The sequence below is a fragment of the Cynocephalus volans genome, chromosome 6 (assembly GCF_027409185.1).
Source record: "Cynocephalus volans isolate mCynVol1 chromosome 6, mCynVol1.pri, whole genome shotgun sequence".
Taxonomy (NCBI): Eukaryota; Metazoa; Chordata; class Mammalia; order Dermoptera; family Cynocephalidae; genus Cynocephalus; species Cynocephalus volans.
Genome location: NC_084465.1, coordinates 150380288 through 150390175, shown reverse-complemented (window position 1 = coordinate 150390175; position 9888 = coordinate 150380288).

Genomic DNA, 9888 nt, shown 5'->3' with positions numbered 1-9888 from the left:
CACTGTGTTGGCCTAAAAATGTGCATATATTTACTTAAATACCAATTACAAATGTGTTCTATTGCATGAATAACATAAGTATTGGACCCTAAAAATGCACCAGGATTAAATGGATACCATGTACCGTCTTCACTGACAAATTGCTGGGATGAAATGCCAGCTTTGTCTAGTCCTATGGTAGTGGTATATTGAACATGACAACTTAATGCATAATGACCTATGTTCTGTAAAGTAGGTATGGGTTCACATTTATTCTCCATGCCAGACCTTCTGGGTGGCTATGATAAAGGCAAACAGCTAGATATAATGTGCATTTCTACATCCTGAATAGGGGCAAAGGAGAGAGAAGTGTTGGTGACCCAGAAGAAACCAGTGATAGGGGTATGGTATGAGTTGAAAAAGGTTGACAGTTATTCCCATGTTGTAAAGTTAAGCTACATTCTCAAGAGTGCACCTGTCCATGGCTGAGCTGAGATTGGAAGATAAAACAGAATGAAAAGAGCAGTGTCTGCAAGGAGTGGAGGCTGTGTCACCATGAGACTGCAGAGGTTCCCATCTGTCTCCAGTGTTCCACAAGATGATCCATGGAAACCCCAATCTGAATCTCTGATGGGTGCAGGAGGGTCCAGAATCTGCATGCTTAACCAGTATCCCAGGTGCACTGAGATATTGCGTGTTCGTTCATGTCCTCTTCTCGACAGCTCAACACGTTACCGAAAGTAATCCAAGATTCAGAAAGATTCTGCTCAACAGTTGCTCGAGGAGCCAAACTTGAGCCCTTCTGACTCTAGAACCTGACTCTATCCTCCAGCACAGATCGCCACAACCTGGCCACGGGTCTTTACGCTTCTCTGAGTCTCAATGTTCCTGTGTGTAAAATGAGAGGTTGGACTACATTATCTTTAAGATTTCTTTTGTGTCTGACATTTGATGATAGCTCGAGATGGAGCACTTGGCTGTATACCAAGGTGCCATTTTGGATCAGAGAAACTTGCACAAACTTCGGGCCAAATGATTTCATAGTGGTCTCTGAATCGCCAAGACTGATTTAAGATGTATTCGAGAACAGTAAGTATGTGGTCCATTTATATCAACATCCAGCCAACTCCTAATTGGCACAAGCAACCGCTGGTACTGTGTACGCCAGCTCTTGCAAAGGTGACTGCTACCAGCCACCCAGCTGCAGCAGAGAGGATGTGGGCACAAACCTTTCAGACTTGGGTGTGTCACCTGAGACCAGGCCAGAGGCATCAAAGCACCATACATTCCTCCACCCTTTCCGACTGCCCCAAGACTGGCATGGGGCTTACTAAGAGTGAAAGTAACACTTGCCTACCTGGGGGCCAACAGTCTTTTCTAGGTGGTTGAGTGAGGTGCCAGACAGAGAAATGCCACCAGAGAGACAAGTTCTTCACAGCCCCTAATCAGATACTTCTGTTACCCAATGTGCTACCCATCCGGGCCTGACCCTTATGTTCTGCTAGACCAGATTGCAACAAGTGACAAGTGAACGTTTACTGTCAAGGCCGGACTACAAATTCTCACATCTTAATTTATCATTCCAAAATATATGAGGGCACATACTTAGGATACAAAGCCTTATTTTGCCTAACAGTGCTTTAGAAATAAATTGGCAAAGAAGGATACTGCATTGTTATAGGGCTGTTATCAGTTGGTTCCATTTACCAATTTACCAGAGCTACTTTGCAAGAAATAGGCTCCACTTTAGAGATGACACTTCATACATAACAGGGAAGGTTTGAGTCTTCCTTGACTGCCAATACATTACATAATAGAACATGTCACCAGGCCTCGAGTGAGGCAGCAAGCCTGTGTATGCAGTTGACACCAAAGCCAATATATGCTTAGCCAAAAAACAGATTCAACGCCTTCAGAATGCGAGATGCTAAATGAGATTGTGCGGGAGTCAGGGGTGAATGGCGGCAGAGTGTAAGAGAGAGATCTGACAGCTCCCAGGCTCTGGGCAATCTGTTCTCCGTTATCTAATAGCCAAGAGGGGACACCGAAGGATGAAATACCAACACCCCAAAGCACTTGAGTCAGTTTCACTATTTGGCCTGATTTTAAGTGTCTGTTTCCCATCCCTCCCTATTCCTTTCTTAGGCTGCAGAATGGCCCTAATTAGCTGGTCTGGTTACTAGTGATCAATTATCAGTGGGATAAATGGCAGTTAGGGGATGATGGGGACAGGAGTCCTGTCTGTGAAATTGCAGTTAACCTCTAAGCCAGACAACCCTCCCCTAATGAATCAAGAGCAAACGAAAGCTGTTGCTGTTTCTCATTCAAAGCTAGCAAAGCACCATTCTGAAAACTCCCCAGCACAGAATGTGGGCACCCTGAGTTTTCTTTCTAGCTCTGTCTGGTTCTGGACTGAATAACTTCAAGCCATCCAATTAAACCTCTCTGGATCTCAGTCTTCCGAAAAGTGAGACTAATGGATCTGGAGTTCTGCAGAAAAGTACGGGGGAGGAATAATGACTAAAAATGATTATGAAGCCCTTTGTAAATATCAAAGTGGTGATGGAGTGATAATGAGCTTTGACCAGAAGCCATATGTTTCGTGGGATAGCTGCTTTAATTGCTCCAGTTCGTTATTCAACGGATGCAGGCGTGCGCAAGAAGGTAAGCACTTTGGGGGTCCTGGGAGGCTGTAGAATGTGGGCTTTTGCAGATATGCAACACTGCCCTCTATCGGCATCAGGCGTATTAACAAGCCACCGAAGCTGAACAGTCTATTTTCCTAGGGCCCGTCTGTGCATCACAGCGGAGGCCCAGAGAGCTCGCGTGCAAGGGCCTGTGACCGGATCACTCAGCGGAGGCCTTTGCTGCACGGAGTGTGGTGTGTGTCCATTTGACAGCCGCTGAGCGGAAATCTTATTCTCTGGGATCTTAAACAGCCACATTTCCTGATATTTGACATCAATGGGACATTTAGCAAATGGAGTGCCAGATGGAGCTCCTGGCTCTGTTTTCTGTAAGACACTTGAGATTCGGAACCCTCCTGATGTTTGCATTTGATAGGCTCGCTCACCGTGGGGCTGGCCATGGCTCGGTGGGCGTGCGGCATTCTGCAGGCTGCAAGTGGGGAGAGCTGGGACACACAGGACAGCAAGTGGCAGCTCTCCTGCAGTGCCACATGCAAAAGCTTTTGGAGTTCCAGTATCCTTGGTAATTCACTTTAACATTCAGCCACTCACTTCTCTTCCATTACCTGCCTTTCTTACAAGCTACATGCACGAATGCAGATAATAATTGACGAACACTTTCACAAGCAGGGCCTCCTCTGGGCCTCACACGTCTCCAGAGTAAGGTAGGACGACCCTGATGCCACCATTCGGGACATCAGGCGACTGAGGCTTAGAATGTTGGGGGACTTGCCCACAGTTACACGGTATCATCACAGAAAAGCCCTGGAATCTCAGGCTTTCTCTAATGTCTGACAGTGTTCTCACACCTTCCAGTGTGAACACATGTACATATATAGATCATTTGCGCTATTTGGTGTTAATAATTCTCATGTATGTGAATCAAAGGATTCAAGGTTGTGGTCCCTTGAAATTGCTTTATTACAACATTTGTGAAGGCTCATAGTAAATCTCAGTGGTGATATTCTGAGAGTCTGGTATATTCAAAGTTGTCCTGTGATTATACTGAAGGCAGCTGACAGTGATCAAGGCAATGAAATAATGATTCTCTAAGAATGAACATTTGGGTTTTTTTCTTCCCATTGTGTTGCCAGTGTCTTTGGTATTTAGGCAGATGTCACATTGTTTTATTAAATTGGTGTTATATAGCATGGGTGTTGTTCTTTTTATATTATCATATGCAGAGATTATCTACAATTCTAGAACTATGATTCATCCCTGAGGATTTTTATACTGATATTGTGCAATAACCAGGAAGTGTTTAGACCTCAAACTGCTGGTTAAATGGATATGGCCCTGTCCTTCTGAAGTTTGCATGCTGTTATTTTTAACAGATGTTCTCCTCAGTTCTTACCTTAATTCAGGTCAGGGGAGTTAATGGGAAATGAAACTACATTTCCTGTATCTCCCTCCTCCCTGCTTGGTTGACTTGAATTTTAAGCCCACAGATATGCTCTACCGGTCTACACCTGAGCTGTTTACCTCCTCAGCCAGGAGATGCAATGATTAGCTGTTTTTGCTGGCTTTAGAAAAAGGTTGCTTCATAAATATACGGGAGATAGATGTATGCTTGGCACATCTTACCTTTGCCGTACATTATACAATAGTACCTACTTCCTTACTGAATCAATAAACCAGTCTCAGGCTGCTACAGAAGAATCTGCAATATCTGTCACATTATAAAATAATTTCCCATACACTGAACAAACTAAACTGCTCTTCTCTTGTTCCAAAACAAAACCCTTATCCTGTATCATGCTTTCAACAAAAACTAATAAAAAACATTTTTACTTTCTCAAGTAAAACTAATGATAATGATAAAAAAACAAAAACATTCCATTTGTATTTATTAAGCTTCCTTTGGTTCCCCTACATCAAACCATCCTCATTGTCTGAGAATAGTTTCAGCAAATCTTATCTTCACAAGGAGTTTTAGAAAGTACCTATTCCAATCTTCGAGTTAACATAGAAATCCATTCTCTTTATAAATGCTTCCACTAACAGAGTCCTCTTTTTAAAACGTTGTTTGTACCATTTCTAAGATGCTCTAGAAGAGGATAACCAAATGCAAAGGCTCTTCTTTCACTGGAATTTATGTCTTAGTACGTGTTCATTTCAGACATATTCACAAGTAAAAGGAGGGTGAACTAAAAGATTCAACAATGAGACATTTTTGTGAAATAACAGCCCAACAGAGAAAAGTTGAAAGATTTGATCCATCTTATCAATTTGGAAAAGAGAAGTCTTACAGAAGAAACCTTGGCCAACCCCCAAACTAACCCTTCTACGTGTTTAGCGATCATCTGGATAGTTGTGGAATGTGGCATTTTAGTCTAACACAAGCATAGAATAACACGCAGCATATACTCAAATTAAGTGAGTCACTAGCGAATAGGTCCTTAAAGTCCACGAAAACCAACCACAGGACTGTAATGAAAGAAAGTGATGACAGACAAGTTATAACATGCAGCCAGCCAATTTCTGAACACAGTATTTTGGCTGACTGGTCTTGGACATGGGAAGAATTTATGTTGTTCAATTTACAACTTATTAAAGAGGGAGAGAAGTCGTCGATACAGATGGCTGGTTCTATATCAAAGACAACTAGGAGAGGTGATATTACAGAGCTTCTATTGAGCAAGCTGTCAAGAAGTACTTAACTCACTTTTTTTCCATACCTAATCACTAGAAAAGGATGAATTTTCAAAAGGTAAAATAACTGCACTGTTTTTAATAAGCCACGGCTTTCCTTGCTTGTTATCTGCAAAAGCCTGGACATGCTGATAGAATCAGCTTCATTCCTTAGGCAAAGCAGTAATTACTTTTTCACGTGGTCATGTTCTCTGCAAGCAGTTGGCCACAATATGGAGAATGGAATGTCTTTATTGGGGGTGGGGGGGTTGAATTGGAAGTTTCTTACAATGTTTTATGCCAGGAGATAAACTCTGCCCCTGAATATAACATAAAAACTACTTTTGATTTACCAGAAGAAGAAACACATGCCTTATGTACAGTCTATGAACACTTTTAACAGTAAGCCCCAAAATAGACACCAGAAGTATGGAGTATGAGAAGAAGAAAATCATCTTAGCTAACCGGACTTTGATTTTGCTTTTTATTATACTGTAAATGAAATAGTGTTCAATGGTGCTTCCAGCTAGTGTAGTGGAAGAGCCAGAAGATTTGTGTTGTAGTCACTGTTTTGCTCTTAAGCACGCGTGCCTGATTTGGGGTAACCTTTCAGAGACCTAACTTGCCTTATCTATAGAAAGAGGAAAGCTGGATTAAACCTCTTCCAAGAGTCATTCAGTTCTTATTTTCTCTGATTTTATCTTCTTGGATGAATAATATCACCACCTGGAAATGGAGAACCAGTGACATCAGGAAACCCTCAGAAACCTTTGGTCCATGGAGGGCTGGTGGATAACATATTAAAGAAGAGGGAGAGGATGTAAGTCCCCTGACTCCCATGTGGATGTGAATTAATCATCCCACCCCCCAGTCATTTGTGACCTTAGAGAAGACTTTTAAATTCCTTTCACTTTCATCCATTTGTAAATGGGAATTATCTGTCCAACCAACCCCCTGCCCAACCAGGCCTCATTTATAAAAATTAATTAGATGATATCTTAGATTTTCTATTCCATGGAAGTAAATGTTCTAAAAATGTAAGTGTGAAAATGTAACTAATGTTTATTTTAAAAATAACAACATGTACCTAATAACCTGTTGTGCTATTATGTATAAGTTAAACCTCCAAAAAGAATATTTTGAGTAGACTCTGATTCATGATTCAATTACCACTTTTTTTTACAACTGTGATCCTTATTTTTTTTTTCTGAATTTATAAGCTGTTTATCAGAATAAGGCACCAGCTTGAGCCACTTCTCTTTTTCTACAAAAGGATTTCACGTGGCAAGCTGGAATTTCCTTTATTTAAGATGCTTGAAAAATCTGGAATGATCTCAGTGGTTTATTTCTAAAGTGGGGTGTCCAACTAAGAGCCAGAACTGAGATTCTGCTTAAAGAGTCTCTTCGGCATGGCAGTAATTTATATTTCACATATGAAAAGTTAATGCCAAGCAGTTGTTCAGCACATACAGAATAGAATTTCATAGAGTATAAAATCCTGAGTTAGGAACACCCCGATGTACACAGGTACTTCAAAAAGTTCATGGAAAAATAGAATTAAAAGATAATACAAATTTTTCTGTGAACATTTCGAAGTATCCTCGTATTTCAAAACTAGGTACATGGCCCACATCTCCAGAATAGGTACGTATATGGTGGATGACCATTGAGCTTTAACTGGTGATGTGAAAAGCATGAACATTCCATGGAAGTTTCTATGGAGCTTTTCAAGATCTTTAGCAACTATGTGTCTTCCTTCCTCCTGTCTGATTTGGTTCATCAATCTGTGGGGAGACCCGTTTATGTAGAATTTTCCTATTTCAGGATAATAAATTGTCTCTCATAATAACATCACCAGAACAAGAGAAAAAGCTGTTGATGCTTTGTTATTTGATGCTAACTGTACCATGCCTATTTTTCACCTTTAAAAATCCATCCATAATGTAGACCAGAATAGATGATCCAGGCTTCTCATTTTTAATACATTCTGTGGGGAAATTTTTAGTTAATTTCCCAGAGGTACACAAAACTGAGAAATATTTCCCTGTACTATTTTTAGGAGTCAGTCCAAAAATGTCATTGTGACCCTGAGTTAACTGAGCTCTTTCTGGATCTGAAAAGTGAATCTGAAGACTGCGTGGGACCCCAGGGTGATTCTGCCCATTGAGACATGCTCTTTTCAGAGGGAAGAAACCTGGAATGTGGCAAGGGTTCAGAGGCAAGCCAAAAACACAAGTGAGACCTAGGACCCAAAAGAGGAAGTAAAAGAAAGAAAATTTCTGCTTTTGCTCTGGAAAAGGGAAGAGTGAGGAATGTTTGACTGAGTCTTCGAGTTTGTGAAGGACCTTGATGCACAGACATAGCAAGGAGATGGACTGTACCTCCCTGAGGATGTGTCAGGAGAAGTAGATGCAGGCCTTTCCTGACAGTGAGGGCTGTTAAACGTTGGAATAAGGGAGCTTGGGCAATTTCCATTCGTGGCAGGTTTAGAAATTAGATAGATTGTTATCTGCTGGAATCAAAGCCATGGGGAGAGAACTGGTCAACCTCAAGACACACACACACACACACACACACACACACACACACACACACACACACACACACACACACACACACACACACACCCCTTTCAAGCATAAGAATCTCTACATGCTATGGTTGGAGGAAAGTAAATAAACTTAAAAACAGAGGGCTCTCAACTGACTCTTTATACATTTCCTTTTTCTGTCAAAACGAGATTCTTTTTTTCTTTGCTAAGAGGATGTGTATCCTGAGGAAATTATTATTTTCTATTTGCTTTTGATAAAAATAGTTCCAACCACTTCTGGGTTTTTTGCAGAACTCACTGGCAGGGTGGAGGAAAGGCTTTGGTAGGGCTGCAGCAGCTCAGTATGAGTCCTCCGAGAAGGTTTTCATCAGGGCAGGCAGGAGAGGATAGAGCCGCTCAATGTCACAGTCTGCAAAAACCCTTAGGATGTCGGTCTGTGTGGTTTTTAAAAAGAAAAAGAAAAAAAATGGGAATTTGAGTTTTCATAGGGCAGCTACTTGAGGAGTTTGGTCACGGCTGATCCACAGCATTCTGGGCAAAGGCTACACTTACACAGTCAGGGTGCTTCGAAGAAAATCGCACATTTCTTATAAGCTTCTGGATGAGAATTTTGTGCAGAGTCGTCTTGCATCAAAACATGTGGTTTTCACACACACTGCTGTGGAGATCACACGATTTTTGCACTTGACAAGAACATCTTGGAAGGAAGACCGAGAAATCTGAACCCTTCTGCAGAATTCTCTTCCATTAAGGTTAATCTGAGCCCAGATGTGATCTGCCCCATGCATATTGTTCCCATGCCTTTAGAACAGTGGTGCTATATTTTGTTAAATACAAATGGAGACCCTGCCTGCAGAAAGTGGTACAGCCATTCCTATAAATAAGGACAGGAATCTATTTTGTTTCTTTTGAAATACAGAGTTAATAGCAACTTCAAGATCGTTTCTACAGCCCTTTCTGAGGGAAGCTGAAGGAAGTGTCCTGAGGGAGTGATCATTATCTGTTCTCTCTTCGTTGTTGTTTGGGGTACAATATGTAGTTTTCCCCTGGCAGCTGGAAAATTATGTTGTGGCAGGAAGGACATCCTTCTGCCTGTCTTGAAATGTTTTTCCCAGGGGACCTCAGGCTAAGGCTGTGTTGATAAAACACACACATAGAGAAGAAAAAATAGCTTGATTGCTTGCTTTCTCTTTTCTTTCTTTCTATCTTTTTTTCTTCTTTCTTCCTTACTCTTTCTTTCTAATCTTTGTTTACACATCTTTGGAACAGAATAAACTAAATATAGATATAAAATAGAGAATAAAATTGAACGCCTAACTTCATATAGGCAGTCTCTGTCTATGTAGTGATTGGGCTAAATTACAGCAATTTCTATATATCTGTTTCAGCCCCAAATAGAAATTGGCCCATCTGTAGATTGGGGCAACTTTCTGTAATTGAGTCAACTGAACTTTTTCAAAATTGTACATATACACACGTCTGAAAGCTCGATACAACTGTGTGGTAGCTAAGAATGGATTGGTGAAATCCACAAGGGAACTAGTCATTCCAGGCCTTTCCAGGCCTTTCTAACTCTTCAAAGTTGTGTTTTTGATGATCTCTGACTTCTCCCTACTAATGTACTTCTCTGTTTTATTTATTGTACTTCCTGATAACCATAAACTATTTCAATGTTCCATCCCTAAAGTCCTTTACATCTCAGGTGGCTTTGAAGTTACTCTAATGATTCTCCACTCAGGAAGATAGCACCCAATTATCTGTGACTGGAGCATTCTGTGAACAGACCGGACCTTAGAAATTACTGCAATCAAAAAAAGTTCTTTGACCCTTTTCAAACAAATAAGTTCCTCTGATATGAATGGTTCCCCTTTTCTTCTCCGAGACCCTGGAATAAGTACAGAAAAGCATCTACGCACTGGACTCTGGCCCACCTGAGTTTAAACTTCAACTTGCCATGTCACTTTAAGCAAATTGCATCCCCTCTCTGAGCCTTAGCTTCCTCATCGGTAAAATGAGAGTTCAAGTCTCTTCCTTACAAGT